General features: G+C 39.4%; 1 non-coding gene across 1 annotated transcript; it reads left to right on the top strand.

Annotated features, from left to right (window-relative positions):
- Nucleotides 1-469: 469 nt before the first annotated feature.
- Nucleotides 470-576, top strand: LOC129025477 (U6 spliceosomal RNA). The gene has a single exon (XR_008497233.1). It is a non-coding gene; the product is annotated as a U6 spliceosomal RNA (small nuclear RNA).
- The last annotated feature ends 16,905 nt before the right edge of the window (nt 577-17,481 follow it).

Here is a 17,481-nt window from a genome sequence, read left to right as displayed (position 1 = left end):
GGCGTATAAAAATACAAGATGCTGTTTTTGTCAGAAATGAACTAACTGATCCTAAAATTCATGTGGAATTGCAATGGACCCTGAATGTCCGGAAAAAAAAAAAAAAGTCTGGGAAAAGAATAAAGTAGAAGAACTCACAGTTTCTGATTTCAAAACTTACAACACAACACCTCTACAAAACTACAGTAATCACAACCTTATAGTCCTGCCATAAGCATAGAAATATACAGTGGTAGGACAGAACAAGGGTCCAGAAATCAGCCCATACATCAATGGAAATCTGATTTTTATGAGGATGCCACAATCATACAATAGGGAAAAAGTCTTTTCAACCAATGGTTCTGGAACAACTGAATATCCACATGTGAAGAATGCATTTGGCCCTTATCTCATACTACATAGAAAAATTAACTCAAAATGGATCAAAGAACTAAATGTGGGATCTACAACCAGAAAATTATTTAAAAGAGTGCTCACTTCGGGAGCACATATATTAAAATTGGAACGATACAGAGAAGATTAGCATGGTCCTTGAGCAAGGATGACACGATAATTTGTGAAGCATTCCATATTTTGCGGATTTTTGGAGCAGGGACAGGGAAAAAGAGCTTGCTCTGTTTTTACTACTATTATTATTTTTTAAATAATAAAAGTTTTAAACAGAAAATTCTTAAAAAGGAGCAAAAATGTAAATAATTATGATTGTGGATTAGGCAACAATTTCTCAAGTGTGATACCCAATGCTGAAGCAACAAAAGAAAAAACACATGAATTGGACTTAATTAAAAGTAAAAATATTTGTGCCTCAAAAAATATTATCAACAAAGTGAAAATACAACCCATATAGAGGGAGAAAATGTTTGCAAATTCTAAGTCTCATAAGAATCTACTATGAGAATATATAAAGAAATCTCTCAACTCAAACACAAAAAGAAAAACAGCCCTTTATAAAATGGGTGGAGGGGCCGGGCACAGTGTCTTATGCCTGTAATCCCAGCACTTTGGGAGGCCAAAGCGGGTGGATCACCTGAGTTCAGGAGTTCAAGACCAGCCTGACCAACATGGAGAAACCCTGTCTCTACTAAAAATACAAAGTTAGTCAGGTGTGGTGGCGCACACATGTAATCCCAGCTACTTGAGAGGCTGAGGCAGAAGAATAGCTTGAACCCAGGAGGCAGAGAGGTTGCAGTGAGCCAAGATCGTGCCATTGCACTCTGGCCTGGGCAACAAGAGTGAAACTCCATCTCAAAAAAAAAAAAAAAAAAAAGGGTGGAGGACCCAATTAGACACTATTCCAAAGAAGACATACAAATGGCAAATAGATACATGAAAATATAATCAACATCATTAGTCAATAGGGAAATGTGAATAGAAACTGCAGTGAGATGCCACTTCACACCCACTAGGATAGCTATAATTTAAAAGGGAATAAAACAAGTGTTAGCTAAGATGTGGAAAGTTTTGAGCCATCCTACAATCCTGTGAGGAATATAAAATGGTACAAGTGATGTGGAAAACGTGGCAATTCCTCACAAAGTTAAACATAGATTTACCATGTGACCCAGAAATTCCACTCTTAGGTATATACCCAAGAGAATTAAAAACACGTTTACACAATAACTTATATACTGATGTTCATAGAAGCATTATTTTTTTTTTTGAGACAGAGTTTTGCTCTGTTGCCTAGGCTGAAGTGCAGTGGTATTGTACAGTCACAGCTCTCTGCAGCCTCAAACTCCTAGGCTCAAGTGATACTCCCACCTCAGCCTCCGGAGTAGCTGGGACTACAGACACATGCCATTACAGCTGGCTAGCTTTTTTTCTTTCTGTCTTTCTTTCTTTTTTTTTCTGTTGTAGAGACAAGGTCTCACTATGTTGCCCAGGCTGGTCTCAAACTCCTAGACTCAAATGATCCTCCCACCTCGGCCTCTCAAACTGCTGAGATTAGAGGTGTGAGCCACCAGCATTATTCTCAATACAGAAAAAGTGGCAACAACCCAAATGTTCATCAATTGATGAATGAATGAACAAAATGAGATATACTCATATAATAGAATATTATACAGCTATAAAAAGGAATGAAGGACTGCTAATGCTACCAACAAGGGTAAACCCTGAAAACAATATGTTAAGTGAAGGAAGCCAAGTACAAAAACCTATGCATTTTATGATGTCATTTATAAGGAATGTCTGGAATAAACAAGTCTATAGAGACAAGAAATAGATTTGTGATTCATTAGAGCTGTGGAATGGAAGAAGAGGGCAATGATACCTAAAATATATGGGGTTTCTTTTGAAGCAATGGAATGGTGCCATAAAAAAACTGTGGTTATGGTAGTATATTTGGAACTAAACAAAAGCAATTAAATTTTACAGCTTAAATGTGTCAAATGTGTGTATTTGATTTATAAGCCAATAAAGCTGTCTTTAAGCCAGTAGCATTTCTATATACTGGCATTGAACAACCTGAAACAAAAATTAAGAAAATAATTTCATTTAACTAAAAATGGAATAGGTCCTGGGCATGGTGGCTCATGCCTGTAATCCCAGCACTTCAGGAGGCTGAGGTGGGCAGATCACCTGAGGTCAAGAGCTCGAGATCAGCCTGGTCAACATGGTGAAACCCCATCTCTACCAAATATACAAAAATTAGCCGGGTGTGGTGGCGGGTGTCTGTAATTCCAGCTACTCAGGAGGCTGAGGCAGGGAGAACTCCTTGAACTTGGGAAGCGGAGGTTGCAGTGAGCTGAGATTGCGTCACTGCACTGCAGCCTAGGTGACAGAGCAACACTCCATCTAAAAAAAAGTACCTAAATGGATACCATTAACCAAGGAAGTACAAGGCTTGTACATAGAGAGGTGCAAATTTTTTTTAAAGTAAAGAAGACCAAAGTCAGAAAACAACAGGTGCTGGAGAGGATGTGGAGAAATAGGAACACTTTTACACTGTTGGCGGGACTGTAAACTAGTTCAACCATTGTGGAAGTCAGTGTGGCGATTCCTCAGGGATCTAGAACTAGAAATACCATTTGACCCAGCCATCCCATTACTGGGTATATACCCAGAGGACTATAAATCATGCTGCTATAAAGACATATGCACACGTATGTTTATTGTGGCACTATTCACAATAGCAAAGACTTGGAACCAACCCAAATGTCCAACAATGATAGACTGGATTAAGAAAATGTGGCACATATACACCATGGAATACTATGCAGCCATAAAAAATGATGAGTTCATGTCCTTTGTAGGGACATGGATGAAATTGGAAATCATCATTCTCAGTAAACTATCGCAAGGACAAAAAACCAAACAATGCATGTTCTCACTCATAGATGGGAATTGAACAATGAGAACACATGGACACAGGAAGGGGAACATCACACTCTGGGGACTGTTGTGGGGTGGGAGGAGGGAGGAGGGATAGCATTAGGAGATATACCTAATGCTAAATGGTGAGTTAATGGGTGCAGCACACCAGCATGGCACATGTATACATATGTAACTAACCTGCACATTGTGCACATGTACCCTAAAACTTAAAGTATAATAATAATAATAAAAAAAAAGAAGACCCACATAAGGAGAAACACATTGTGGTTTCTTCTTGGGACTAGAAGAATTAATATTAAGATGGCAATATTCCAAAATATGTCTACATATTGAATGCAAGGTCTATAAAAATATCACCAGCCTTTTTGCAGAAATGGGTGAGCTGATCCTAAAATTTGCGTGGAGTTGTGAAGATCGCTGAACAGCCAAAAATCTCGAAAAAGAGAAACAATGTACAAGGATACACTTTCTAATTTTAAAGTGTACCTGAAAGCTGCAATAATCAAAACACTGTGGTCCTGACATAAGGATAAAAAATAAACAGACTGGTGGGATACAATGATTGTCCAAGAATAAACCCATACATACATAGTCAAATACTTTTTGATGGATGAGGTTTCCATGAAAATTTAATCTGGGCCGGGCACAGGAGCTCACGCCTGTAATCCCAGCACTTTGTGGGTCTGAGGTGGGTGGATCACCTGGGGTCAGGGGTTCGAGACCAGCCTGACCAACATGGTGAAACCCCGTCTCTACTACATACAAAAAATTAGCCGGGTGTGATGGCGCATGCCTGTAATCCCAGTTACTCAGGAGGCTGAGGCAGGAGAATCATTTGAACCCGGGAGGCAGAGGTTGCAGTGAGCCAAGTTTGCACCATTGTATTCCAGCCTGGGCAAAGAGTGAAACTCCATCTTAGAAAAGAGAAAAGAAAATTTAATCTGGAAAATATAGTCTCCTCAACAAATGGTGCTAAGACAACTGGATAAATACATGCAAAAGAATGACATGGTCCCTACCTCAGACTACGTACAGAAATTAACTCAAAATAGATCAAAGAGTTAAATGTAAGGCCTGAAAATATGGAAATCTTCGAAGGAAACATGGTGTAAATCTTCATGATCTTGGATTAGGCAACAGTTTCTTCAATATAACAAAATCACAAGGAACAAAAGAAAAACTAGATGATTAGCATTCTTCAAAAGAAAAAACTCTAGGCCTCAAAGACAATATCAAGGAAGGGAAATACCAAAAGTAGGAAAGGAGAAGGTGGAGAGGCAGCCTCCCTGGCCAGGATTGGCTGGGAGCCAGGAGTGACTACACAATGCAGGGAAGGGGTGAGTAAGAGTCTACCAGTGACCCACATCCCCAACATGGAACCATGCAATCCTGGCCACAGAAATCCTTGTTCCTCCCAAACTCTGAAACTAACATAGGAAGCTGCTGGGAGACTGTGGGTCAGAATTGTTCCAGGGAGGGAGATCACACTGGGTCCCATACCCTTGCTGAGACCTAAGCAGCTACAGTCAGGCACCGTTTTGAAAACTAGTCTCTGGCAACTGCATGTGGTTATGGTAGTATATCTGCAACTAGGCAAAAACAATTAAATTTTATAGTTTAAATCCGTCAAATGTGTGTATATTTGATTTAGATGCCAATACAACTGTGTTTTTTTTCTTTTTTTTTTAATTATACTTTAAGTTCTAGGGAACATGTGCACAACGTGCAGGTTTGTTACATAGGTATACATGTGCCATGTTGGTTTGCTGCACCCATTAACTCGTTATTTACATTAGGTATTTCTCCTAATGCTATCCCTCCCCCTGCCTTTGACAAAACTGACAAAAACAAGAAATGGGGAAAGGATTCCCTATTTAATAAATGGTGCTGGGAAAACTGGCTAGCCATATGTAGAAAGCTGAAACTGGATCCCTTCCTTACACCTTATATAAAAATTAATTCAAGATGGATTAAAGACTTAAATTTAGACCTAAAACCATAAAAACCCTAGGAGAAAACCTAGGCAATACCTTTTTTTTTTTTTTTGACAGAGTTTCGCTCTTGTTGTCCAGCCTGGAATGCAATGGCACAACCTCAGCTCACTGCAACCTCCACCTCCCGGGTTCAAGCGATTCTCCTGCCTCAGCCTCCTGAGGAGCTGGGATTACAGGCGCCCGCCACCATGCCTGGCCATTTTCTTGTATTTTTAGTAGAGACCATGTTGGCCGGACTGGTCTTGAACTCCTGGCCTCAGGTGATCCGCCCGCGTCAGCCCCACAAAGTTGCTGGGATTATAGGCATGAGCCACCGCACCCAGCCCAAAGCTGTTTTTTTTTAAGACAGTAGTATTTCTATATACTGGCATTGAACAACCTGAAACAAAAATTAAGAAAATAATAAGTCCTGGAAACACCGGGACTGAGGTGTTATGGAAACTTGGGCTATCACTGCTGAGATGTGGGAGTGAGCTGGAAACGCTACTGCAGCCAGGGTTAGGAAGTGACCAATACCTGGGCAGCAGCAGCTGGTGCTGGAATCTAAGACAGGGACATAAGCAGGACATGAGTTGCTGCTGGGACTTGATCACAAGCTGACAGTGGGCTCCTACAGCCAGGGATAGGGGAATAGCGGGGGTTAAGCCCCACAGGGACTCGGGTGTGAAGGAAATACACATTCCCTATTCCTCAGCCCAGGCTATGACCACTAAGGGAGGCCCCATCCTCTCCAGTAGCAGAGCCTCTGCATAGCTGCTACCACCCCTCACTCAAGCACTACAGATGGGGCCTGAGGAACTTCCTGCCCCTGCCCTCCATGGCTGATGCCTACTCTCACCACTGGGGGACCTGAGCACAACCTTCTTAGCCCAGGTTCTCCCTCAATCCCCACAAGACAGAGGACATAGCCTGGGGTCCCAGGAATTGCCAAACTCAATCCAATACCTTGGACACCTGAGCACTCCTCCTGGGTGCCTGACATTGGGTTTAAACTCCCAGCTGCTACCACCTCAGCTGGCACCTACCTGTAGGCACTACCACCTGCGGGCCTGGAGACTGTCCTACCAAGCCAATTGCAGCCACCACCAATATCAGTCTACACACTTTGTGACCCAGAGAATCATTTCACCGTTGCTATTCTTATTGCCTAAGCCGCACCAGCTGCCCAGAAACCTGAGAACTCGCCAAGCTGCCCAGTCCACTGCTTCCAGTACTGGCATCTGATCAAGCCATCCTAAGGCAAAAGAATAGACCTGCCAGTAACTGCCAACAAAGGTTCCAGTGCACTCTGCCCTGCAGCACAAAGATAAGTTCACTCAGCCCGCTACCGCCACCACTGGGCCCTGAAGACTGGCCCACCTGCCATCTCAGTCCCCAGCACAACTTCACCACAGCCTCCACTAATAATCACACTCTTACCCACCAAGAAAATCACAGGTACTACCAACACTGTTTACAGCCAAAGAAATCATACAAAGACTACACTACTGCATGTACCCAGAATCGAAGCTGAAGTACCCTACCGAAACAACATCATACATACATCTTCAGGAAAAAGTCCTCCCCTATGAAAGTAAACTTGAAAATAGGAAGAAGTGAGAATAGTTTCGAGGGTCCTCAGAAAAACTAAAAATAGAGGTATGATACAATCCCACAATCCCACTGCTGGGTATATACCAAAAGAAAGTAAATCAGTATATTAAAGAGATATCTGCACTCCCATGTTTATTGCAGCACTGTTGACAATAGCTAAGATTTGGAAGCAACCTAAGTGCCCATCAACAGATGAATAGATAAAGAAAATGTAGTACATACACACAATGGAGTACAATTCAGCCATAAAAAGGGTTGAGATCCAGTCATTTGCAACAACATGGATGGAACTGGAGGTCATTATTTTAAGTGAAATAAGCCAGGCACAGAAAGACAAACATCACATGTTCTCACTTATTTGTGGGCTCTAAAAATCAAAACCATTGAACTCCTGGAGATAGAGAAGGATGGTTACCAGAGGCTGGGAAGGGTAGTGGGAGTGGGTGGGAGGTAAGAATAGTTAATGGGTACAAAAACATAGTTAGAAAGAATGAGTAAGACCTAGTATTTGATAGCACAACAAAGGAACTATAGTCAATAATAATTTAATTGCACATTTTAGAGTAAGTAGAAGAGTGTAATTGGATTATTTGTAACACAAAGGATAAATGCTTGAGGTGATGACACCCAATTTTCCATGATATTATCACTATGTATTGCATGCCCGTACCAAAATATCTCATGTACCCCGTAAATATATACATCTACTGTGTACCCACAAAATTAAAAATAAATTTTTAAAAAATATATTTAAAAAGCATTAAAAATAAATTAGTTTCTAAAAAGGTACACTGCTTAGGAATCATTTTAACCAAGGGAGTACAAGACTTGTACACTGAAAACTACAAAATATTGTTGAAAGAAATTCAAGAAGGCATAATTAACTGAAAAGACATCTATTTTTATGGACTAGAAGGCTTACTATTGTTAAAATGCCAATATTTCCCAAATTTATTTACAGTTTGAATTCAAGGTTTATCAAAATATGATCTGGCTTTTATGCAGAAATAGATGACCTGATCTTAAAATGTGTATGTAATTGAAAAGCATCCTGAAGAATAAAAACAATCTTGAGAAAGAATAACACAGTAGAACTTATTGTTCTCAATTCCAAAATATTATCAACCTGCAGTAATCAAAACACTGTGGTCATGCCATAGGATTAAAAAGAAAAACAAAGCAGTGACATATAGTGAGAGTCCAGGAAAAAGCCCATGCATTTATGGTACATTGATTTTAAATTTTGTTACCATGACAATTCAATAAAGAAAATATAACCTTTTCAAAAAAATGATTCTGGGAAAATTGGATATCCATGTGCAAAAGAATGTATTTGGCCTCTACCTCATACTGTGTTCAAAAATTAACTCAAAATGGATCAAAGATCTCAAATGTAAGACCTAAACACTCTAAAATTCTTAGAAAGTAACACAGGTGTGAATCCCTGTGAACTTGTATTAGGCAATGATTTCTTTAATATAATATTGAAATCACAAACGACAAAAGAAAAAATAGATAATTGGATTTCATCAAATTGTAAAAGTTTTGTGCCTCTAGGAAACTATCAAGAAGGTAACAAGACAACTTAGTGGATGGACAAAATATATGCAAGACACATATCTCATAAAGTTGTAGTATCCAGAATGCATAAAAACACTTGTAGCTTAATAAAAAGATGGGCAACTTCAGAAAAAAATGGGCAAAGGACTTGAATAGACATTTTTTTTTTCAAGTTCAGATTCCTTTATTTATTTATTTATTTATTTATTTATTTATTTATTATTTTTTATTTTACTTTAAGTTCTGGGATACATGTGCAGAACATGCAGGTTTGTTACATAGGTGTATATGTGCCATGGTGGTTTGCCACACCTATCAACCTGTCATCTAGGTTTTAAGCCCCACATGCATTAGGTATTTGTCCTAATGCTCTCCCTCCCCTTGACCCCCACCCGCCGACAGGCCCCAGTGTGTGATGTTCCCCTCCCTGTGTCCATGTGTTCTCATTGTTCAAAAAAGATAAACCAATGGCCAATAAGCACATGAAGGGGTCCTCAACATCATTAGTCATTAGGGATATACACATCAAAACCATAATGAGATACCACTTCACATCCACTATGGTAGTTATTATTAAAATTTTTTAACAACACTAGTATTTGCAAGGATGTAGAGTATTGGAGCCCTAATACGAGGGTAGTGAGAACATTCTGTAGTACAGCTGATGTGGAAAACAATTTTTTACAGTTTTTTACAAAGTTTAGCATAGAGTTACTATGTGACTCATCAGTTCACCTCCTAGGTATACACCCAAGAGAATTAAAAAAATATTTTCAAACAATAATGCATCCACAAATGTTCATAACAGCATTATTCTTTTTTTTAGTTTTTATTTTAAGTTCATGGGTATATGTGCAGGATGTGCAGGTTTGTTGCATAGGTAAACATGTGTCATGGGAGTTTGCTGTACAGATTATTTCATCACCCAGATATTAAGCCTAATATCCATTAATTATTTTTCCTGATCCTCTCCCTCCTCCCATCTTCCATCCTCCAAAAGGCCCTGGTGTGTTTTGTTCCCCTCTATGTGTCCATGTGTTCTCATCATTTAGCTCCCACTTATAAGTGAGAACATGTAGTATTTGGTTTTCTGTTCCTGCATTAACTTGCTAAGGATAATTGCCTCCAGCTCTATCCATGTCCCTGCAAAAGACATGATCTCATTCTTTTTTATGGCTGCATAGTATTCCATGGTGAATATGTATCACATTTTTTTAAACCAGTTTATCATTGGCGGATATTTGAGTTGATTCCATGTCTTTGCTAAGCAGTATTACTCTTAATAGACAAAAAGTAAAAACAACCTAAATGATCATCTGATAAATGGATGAACAAAATTAGATATAGCCATAAAATGGAATATTATACAGCCATAAAAAGTAGTGAAGTATGGCTACATGCTAGAACATGAAAAAAAAAAACCTTGAAAACATTATGCTTAGTGAAAAAAGCCAGACACAAAACTTGCATATTCTTTAATTCCACTTATATGAAATGTACAGAATAAGCAAATCTAGGGAGACAGCAAGTTGATTAGTGGTAGATTACATTTTGGGATAATGGAGAGACACTGAATCACACATAAAGTGCACAGCTTCTATTTGAGGTGATGAAAATGTGCTATAATTGGCTGTGGTGATGTTTGCACGTATCTGTGACTATACAAAAAACATAGAATTATAGACTTTGTGTGGGTAAATTCTATGGTATGTGAATTATATCTTAATAAAATACATACATATCTAAAAATGGTTGCTGTTTTATATATTATCATTGAATAACCCAAAACCAAAGTTAAGGAAACAATTGCACTGAAACTTGTCTCATAAAGGATAAGGTACTTAGGAATAAATATAACCAAGGAAGTACAAGATTAATACGCTGAAAACTACAAAATCTTACAGAGAAGAATTAAAGAAGATTTAAGTACAAAGATATCTGGTTCCATGAATTAGAAGACTTAATATTGTTAAGATGGCAATACTCACAAGATTTATCAAAATGCCAATGCCCCCCCTTTTTTTGCAGAAAACCTTGAAAATATGATGGTGTGTAAAATAAGCCAATGACAAGAAACTACATATTGTACCACTCCATTTATATAAAATGTACAGAATAGGCAAATCTATAGAAATATCAAGAATGGAGGTTGCTTATAGCTGGGGAAGAAAAGGAGGTTAGTAATTTACTACTTAATGGGTATAGGTTTCCTCTTCAGGGTGGTTAAAATGTTCTGGCATTAGATTGATGACAGTTGCACAATATTTTGAATATACTAAAAACGACTGAACTGTATACTTTAAAATGATTACTTTTATGGTATGTGAATTTTATATATCAATTAAAAATGTTTTCCATAATGAGAAATATAGAAACCAATAAAAACTTATGTTTTACTTCTAATCCCACCAAACAGCCAGTAAGGACTTTTTGGTATATTTTCTTTTCCTTCTAATGTGTGTGTGTGTGTGTGTGTGTGTGTGTGTGTGTGTGTGTGTGTGTGTGTGTGTACACATATAGCATATATTTCGAAACTGAAAATGAGATCTTATTTTAAGTACGAGTTTATAACATAATTATATTATATGAAAAAATTTATACCCTTGTCATGTGGATACAGCAGTATAATTAACCTCCGTGTACCTACCATTTAGATCAACAAATATTCAACTCACAGCCAATTTTGCCTTCTCCTTACTTCTTGATTAATTTGAAGCAAATCCCAGATATCAATTCATATTGATGGTATCGGCTGCAGCAGGGAGGCGTGGCTGGGGCTGCCCCCTCCATGGAGCAGGCAGGAGCCCCACCCTCCTGGGTATGGCTGCAGCTGCCCAAACTGTAGCTGTATATCTGAACCTCCCTGTGCTCTTGGTGGGTGCCAGGAGCAGGCAGGATCTCTGCCTTCTCAAATACAGCTGCAGCTGCCTGACCTGTGGTTGTAGACCCGGGCGTCTCTCTCCACTCCACAGACAGTAGCTGGGGACAAGCGGAAGGCCCGCCCCTTCTGAATTGGCTGGACTGGAGCTCCCCGGATGCAGCTGCAGCCATGCTCCCAGGTGCAGGACCCTGGCAGCTCTGCAACCTGTACCCTCGGGGGTCTGGAAGGACCCTAGCCCCCTGTGTCCCCACAGGCTCGTGCGTGTTTTCTGCTGCTGCCTGGCTTCTCTCTGCTCCCAGTACTCCCTCTGATCTTGGAGCAGGGTTGGGGCTGAGCTCCTGCACTTTCCCGCCCTGAACTGGTGTGCACAGGTTAGGTGCAGTGTTGACACGCAGGCCCCCTGCCGTCTGGGACCCTCCAGACTTTAGGCACTAATGAGCACAAGAGGGAGGCCAAGATGGGGCTGGGGGCAGCTCAGCAGTGGCCTGCAGGTGCCCCTTGGCTCTAGCGGTCTGGGCGCCATAGGCAGCAGCAGGAAGCAGACAGGCTCCTGGGCAGAAAGTGATGGGTCCCGGGTAAGGCCCCACCTTCAGGCCAGGGAGAACCTGAAGGCTGGAGGGCAGCCTGCCAGACCTGCTGACCAGAGTGGGGTCTTGTGGTGCCTCTTCCAGGCTGCCCATGGCCACCCATGGACCAATCAGTATGAACTTCCTCCCCTCTGAGTTCCATAAAAGCCCCAGGCTCAGCCAGAGCAGGGCAGAGGACAGAGAGATGATAGAATGACCAGCGGCAGAGAGGAGCTACCCTCTCTGCTGAGAGCTTCAGAGACCCGCAGAGACCTCTGAATGAACTGCCAGCAGAGAGGAGCCAGCCTCTCCAGGGCCTCTTCTCTGTTGAGAGCTGAACACTCCACAGGAAGACCTGCCTACAGAGAGGAGCTACCCACTGCGGGTCTCCTCTGAGTTGTTCTAACACTAAATAAAGCTCCTCTTCATCTCATTCACCCTTCACTTGTCTGCATACCTCATTCTTCCTGGACACAGGTCAAGAATTTGGGCAAAGGTGCCACCAGTCACAGAGGTTTCTGGGAAGAAAATTAGTACCCTAAAGATCTGGTAACAATTTTATCCATAAATATTTCACATACATATCTGAAAGATAAGGACACCTCTAAAAAATAACAATAATACCATTAATATACCTATAATTTTTATAATTTTTAATAACATCAACAGTCAGTGTTCAGATTTCCCCCAACTGTATCATGAATAATTTTGTTACAGTTGATGTGTTCAAATTGAGATCCAAATAAGTACCACATGCTATGTTTGTTTGATATGTGTTAAGCATCTTTGAATCTAGAATGCCTCCCTCCTTCTCTTTCAATTTATGTGTTGAGGCAATACTAGAATGTCTGTCCTATAGAATTTTCCATAGTCTAGGTTTAAAAAAATTATCATCTAATGTGTTATTTATCCTCTGTATTTTCTGTAAATTATTATGTACATTTAAAGGCTTGATCAGAGTTTAGTTTGAATTTTTGCAAGAATACTTCATATGTGGTGTTGTATATGTGCCGTCAGGGCAATAATACCTGCTTGTCTGTTGTTGTGAAGTTAACCACCATTGCAGATTCTTTCCATCCACACTGTTTCATTGGGGATAATAATTTCTATTGTTTCTTCTTCCCGTATTATTTGGAATACTTCTGTGAAGAGAAATGTCCTTTTAATAACTATGATTAATCTGAGGTACATCATGCACATGAAAGGTGGAATAATTACTTGTTTCATTCTCTTTTATTTTGTAGTCTTCAAAATAATAAGTTGATTCCCTAGCATTGTTTTAGAATATCAATCTGAACAAATGCATTGAAATAGATTTGATATGTTCTAATTCATTATAGTTATTGTACTAATTAATATTCAAGTAGTTCTCTCTTTGAATCTTCAAGTTGGCCCTTGAGTCCTTTTTGACATGATTCAGTGGTCTTTGGTACTTAATTTCTGGTATGACAGGATGTTCCAGGAGTATCTTGTAATATCTTACCTCAATTCTATTTAATGTTTAACGAAAGCCTGGTCAATTGGCTCATTTATGGCCTGGCACATAAAATAAACTAGGGTATATCATTTGCCTATTAGAGACATCTGCCTCTAAAATGGGGCTTACAAACAATGAATTAAAAGGTGGTAACAGACATGAAATAAAACCTCTTTGTGGTGAGGGAGGATATGTATATATTTGATCCCTGATACTCATTAGCCCCTAAGGATATTCTGCTTCCTGAAACTATAATCCCTCTGACAACTCCTGGACATTTCATCATCAGTCAAGAGGATAAGACTTTATGGGAATATGATTACTGAAAGATTTTTGTTGGTAGGCTTCATTGAAGGTGGCTTATTTCTTGTTCACCTGTGCAAGAAGTTGCTATCTAGAAAATGACTCCCTTACTCTTAAGAATTGTAAACAGAAAGTCATTCTCTCCCAACCACTCAAAACTACCTATTTTGTTGCTTTGGTTAGCGATATTTGTATTAGCTAAAATATTAGGGTGAATTGAGCCACCTTATGAATAAAGGCAATTGGTAGATATTTTGGAGTACTGAAAGTTTTCTTTAATTTTTGCACGTAATACTTCTAATTCTAATTGATACATCATGCAATCTGCCTCTTTCCTAGATAGAATATTTGAAAGCTATTTTTCTAAGACTCCTGGACATGGATGACAACTCTTTTCTTTGGGAAAAACTGAAGCACTCTCCAGAGGGAAGCCAGCACATATTTTTTCATATTTTATTTACACATACTCTCTGTATTTATTTTAAGATTCAGTTTATTCCTGTTTTGAAGGAACGAAACTAAAGTCTGTGGGATAAAAGTACTTTTGGTCAAAATTCATTAAATAAAAGTAATTGCAATTAATAGGTATATTTTTAAAAAACAGAAACTACCTTAACCTATGGAAGAGTTAATAGAGGAAGTGACTCACCCTTCAAATTATAGGGACCTCAGGCATGGAATGCTTATGCAGAACTCAGTGTGCTTGAAACTGTGTAGAGTGTACATGTTCTGCTGACATGCTGTTTATAATCTCCTATGCCAAAATAGAAAACTGGTGTGCATGCATTCCTGTAGGCTGTTTTGTCCATTTCTGTTTCTTTTTGTTCGTTTTGTTAATCATGGGGGGAGGGGTATGTGGATAAGTAGGGTTGCCAGATAAAATACAGAACATACTTATACCAAAAAAATGATTTGCTGGTTATTTTGAAAATCAAATTTAACTGGGAGTCTTGTATTTTTATTTGGTAACTCTAGCAACCCTATGGATGAGTAGAGAGTAGTGGTGACTGATCTTTGAAAATTAAAAAGGACTACATATTGTATAAAGTAGAGCAGCACTTCTAAACTTTTGTGTACATGCAGATTATATGAGGTGCATGTTAAAAAGCATATTCTGATTCTGAAAATCTAGAGCGGGACCAGAGTTTCTGCATTTCTGACAAGTTTCCCGTTGATGCCAAACCTGCTGATCTGTGGACTACTACAGTTTGAGCAAGGTTGCAATGGAAACGTGTGTGTGTGTGTGTGTGTGTGTGTGTGTGTATTTACAGTCCAATATCGGAACTCACTCTCTGCATCTAGGGAATTAACCAATATATGAGTCTTGAGGAAAAGTTCAGCCTGGTTCACACTATGGAAGCTGATAGAAGGTATCAAATACTCACTTTACCAGCCTCCCACACAGCCTGGATTTAGTTGTGTGGCCTACACCCCACCAATCAAAAAACCTGCATAGGAATTTGAGTAAGGAGCTAGTCGCATAAAAGCTAGGATAGCAGTGAGTTCTCTCTCTTGCAACAGCCACAGTCGTGGGCAAATTGATCTCCCAGAGCAGTAGTGGTGGTAGAGGAAGGGGCAGAGTCCAGGACACTCAGTAGCATTAGTTAAAGCAGTCTTCTCACTGGAATGAATCTACAGCGTGGTTTTGGGCATCGTTCCTGGCTACAGAGCTTTGAGTTTGGTTCTCAACCTTCACAAGATTCTGTGAGCTGTCCAATTTCTTTCCCACCTCAATCACTCAGAATTGGTATTTGTTGCTTGAAACTAAGAACGCTGATCAAGCCAAAGCGTCTGCCAGAGGCTAACTGGCTTGTATAGCTAGCAGTATGTGTGTGGAATCACCACTCGGGGTAATCTCTGCGTCACTAGGTGAGGACCATTCTGAAAGAGGAATAACCTTCACTTGTAGGAAGGATATCTATTTCCTGGCATATACCTCTATGTCTCTTATTATTGCCTCAGCTGATGACTAATCTTGGCACAATAGGACTAGATTCATATGCTAACCCTATAATAACTAGTCCTCTGTTTCCTTGGCAGTTAGAGGGGGCTAAGACAACTATATCGTTTTACTGTTGCATTTATTTGTATTATATCCTTATTATTTGTTTTTCCAGCTTCATCGATGTACAAACTACACATCATAAAATTCACCCATTTCAAGTGTACAATTCAATCACTCTTAGTAAACTTACCAAAATGTGCAACCATCACCATAATCAAGTTTTAAAATATTTTCTTCTCTTTAATAAAATCCCTCAGGCTCCATTTACAGTTAATGCCCATATCCACCTCCAACTCCGGATAACCACCAATCTACTTTCTGTGTCTATAGATTTTCTTTTTCTGGCCATTTCAAGTAAATAAGATCATACAATTATAATTATTTGTTACACGAGTTTTTGCTGTTAGATGGTGAGTTCCCAAAAGACCTGTGTCTAAGAGCAGAAATAAATGAAATTTAAAACAGAAAAACAATAAAGAAAAATCAATAAAACAAAGAGCTAGATCTTTGAAAGGATCAATAAAATTGAGAAACCTCTAGCAAGTGTGACAAAGAAAAAAAGGTACAAATTACCAATGTGAAAAATGAAACAGGGAATATCACTGCAGATGCTGAAGACACCAGAAGGTTAGTAAGATAATAATACAAACAATTCTACACAAATATATTTTAGAATTTAGATGAAGTTGACCAATTGGTTGAAAATCACAAACTAGGCTGGGCACGGTGGCTCACTCCTGTAACCCCAGCACTTTGGGAGGCCAAGATGGGCGGATCACAAGGTCAGGAGATCAAGACCATCCTGGCTAACACGGTGAAACTCCATCTCTACTAAAAATACAAAAAATTAGCCAGACGTGGTGGCACACGACTGTAGTCCCAGCTACTCGGGAGGCTGAGGCAGGAGAATGGTTTGAACCTGGGAGGCGGAGGTTGCAGTCAGCTGAGGTCGCACCACTGCACTCCAGCCTGGGCGACAGAGCGAGACTCCGTCTCAAAAAAAAAAGAAAAAGAAAAAAAAGAAAAGAAAAGAAAAAGAAAATCACAAACTAACAAAATGCACCAAAGACAAATACTCCTATAACTATTAAAGAACGTGAATTCATAATTTAAAACCTCAAAAGAAATCTGCAGGCTCAGATGGTTTTATTTGTTTCTACCAAACACCTAACAGAAATAACACCAATTCTCACAATCTCCTCCAGAACACAGAATAGGAGATAATACTTCTCAACTTATTTTATGAGGTCATTATTACCCTGATGCCAAAACCAGACAGTCAGTACAAAAAAAAAAAAGAAAGAAAACTACAGATTATAGACTAGGATCTAATAGGAACTTAGATGCAAAATTCTCAACAAAATACTAACAAACTGAATCTAACAATGTATAAAAAAATTACATAGTATGACTAAGTGGGATTTATGTCACATATGAAAGGCTGGGTCAACATTTAAAGGTCATTCAACATTTCCAACCATGTCAACAGACTTAAAAAGAAAAATCCTATGGTTATATAAAAGCACTCAGTAAACTAGGAATAAAGGGGAACTTCCCCAACTTGATAAAGAATATCTACCAAAACCTGCAACTAACATTGTGCTTCACGATAAAAGAGTATCATACATAATGGTAGAATACTATTTTCCTAGGTGAGTGAAATACTCCTGTCTGGCCCCAAGAGAAGAGCTAGGGTCAAGTCCACTTGCATCTCTCTGCCCCCAGGCTCTAGGTGGCACCCACAGCCCCAGAGAAGGGACAGTGGT

Source organism: Pongo pygmaeus, chromosome X, assembly GCF_028885625.2.
Source record: "Pongo pygmaeus isolate AG05252 chromosome X, NHGRI_mPonPyg2-v2.0_pri, whole genome shotgun sequence".
Taxonomy (NCBI): domain Eukaryota; kingdom Metazoa; phylum Chordata; class Mammalia; order Primates; family Hominidae; genus Pongo; species Pongo pygmaeus.
This window is presented reverse-complemented; position numbering and strand designations above follow the sequence as displayed.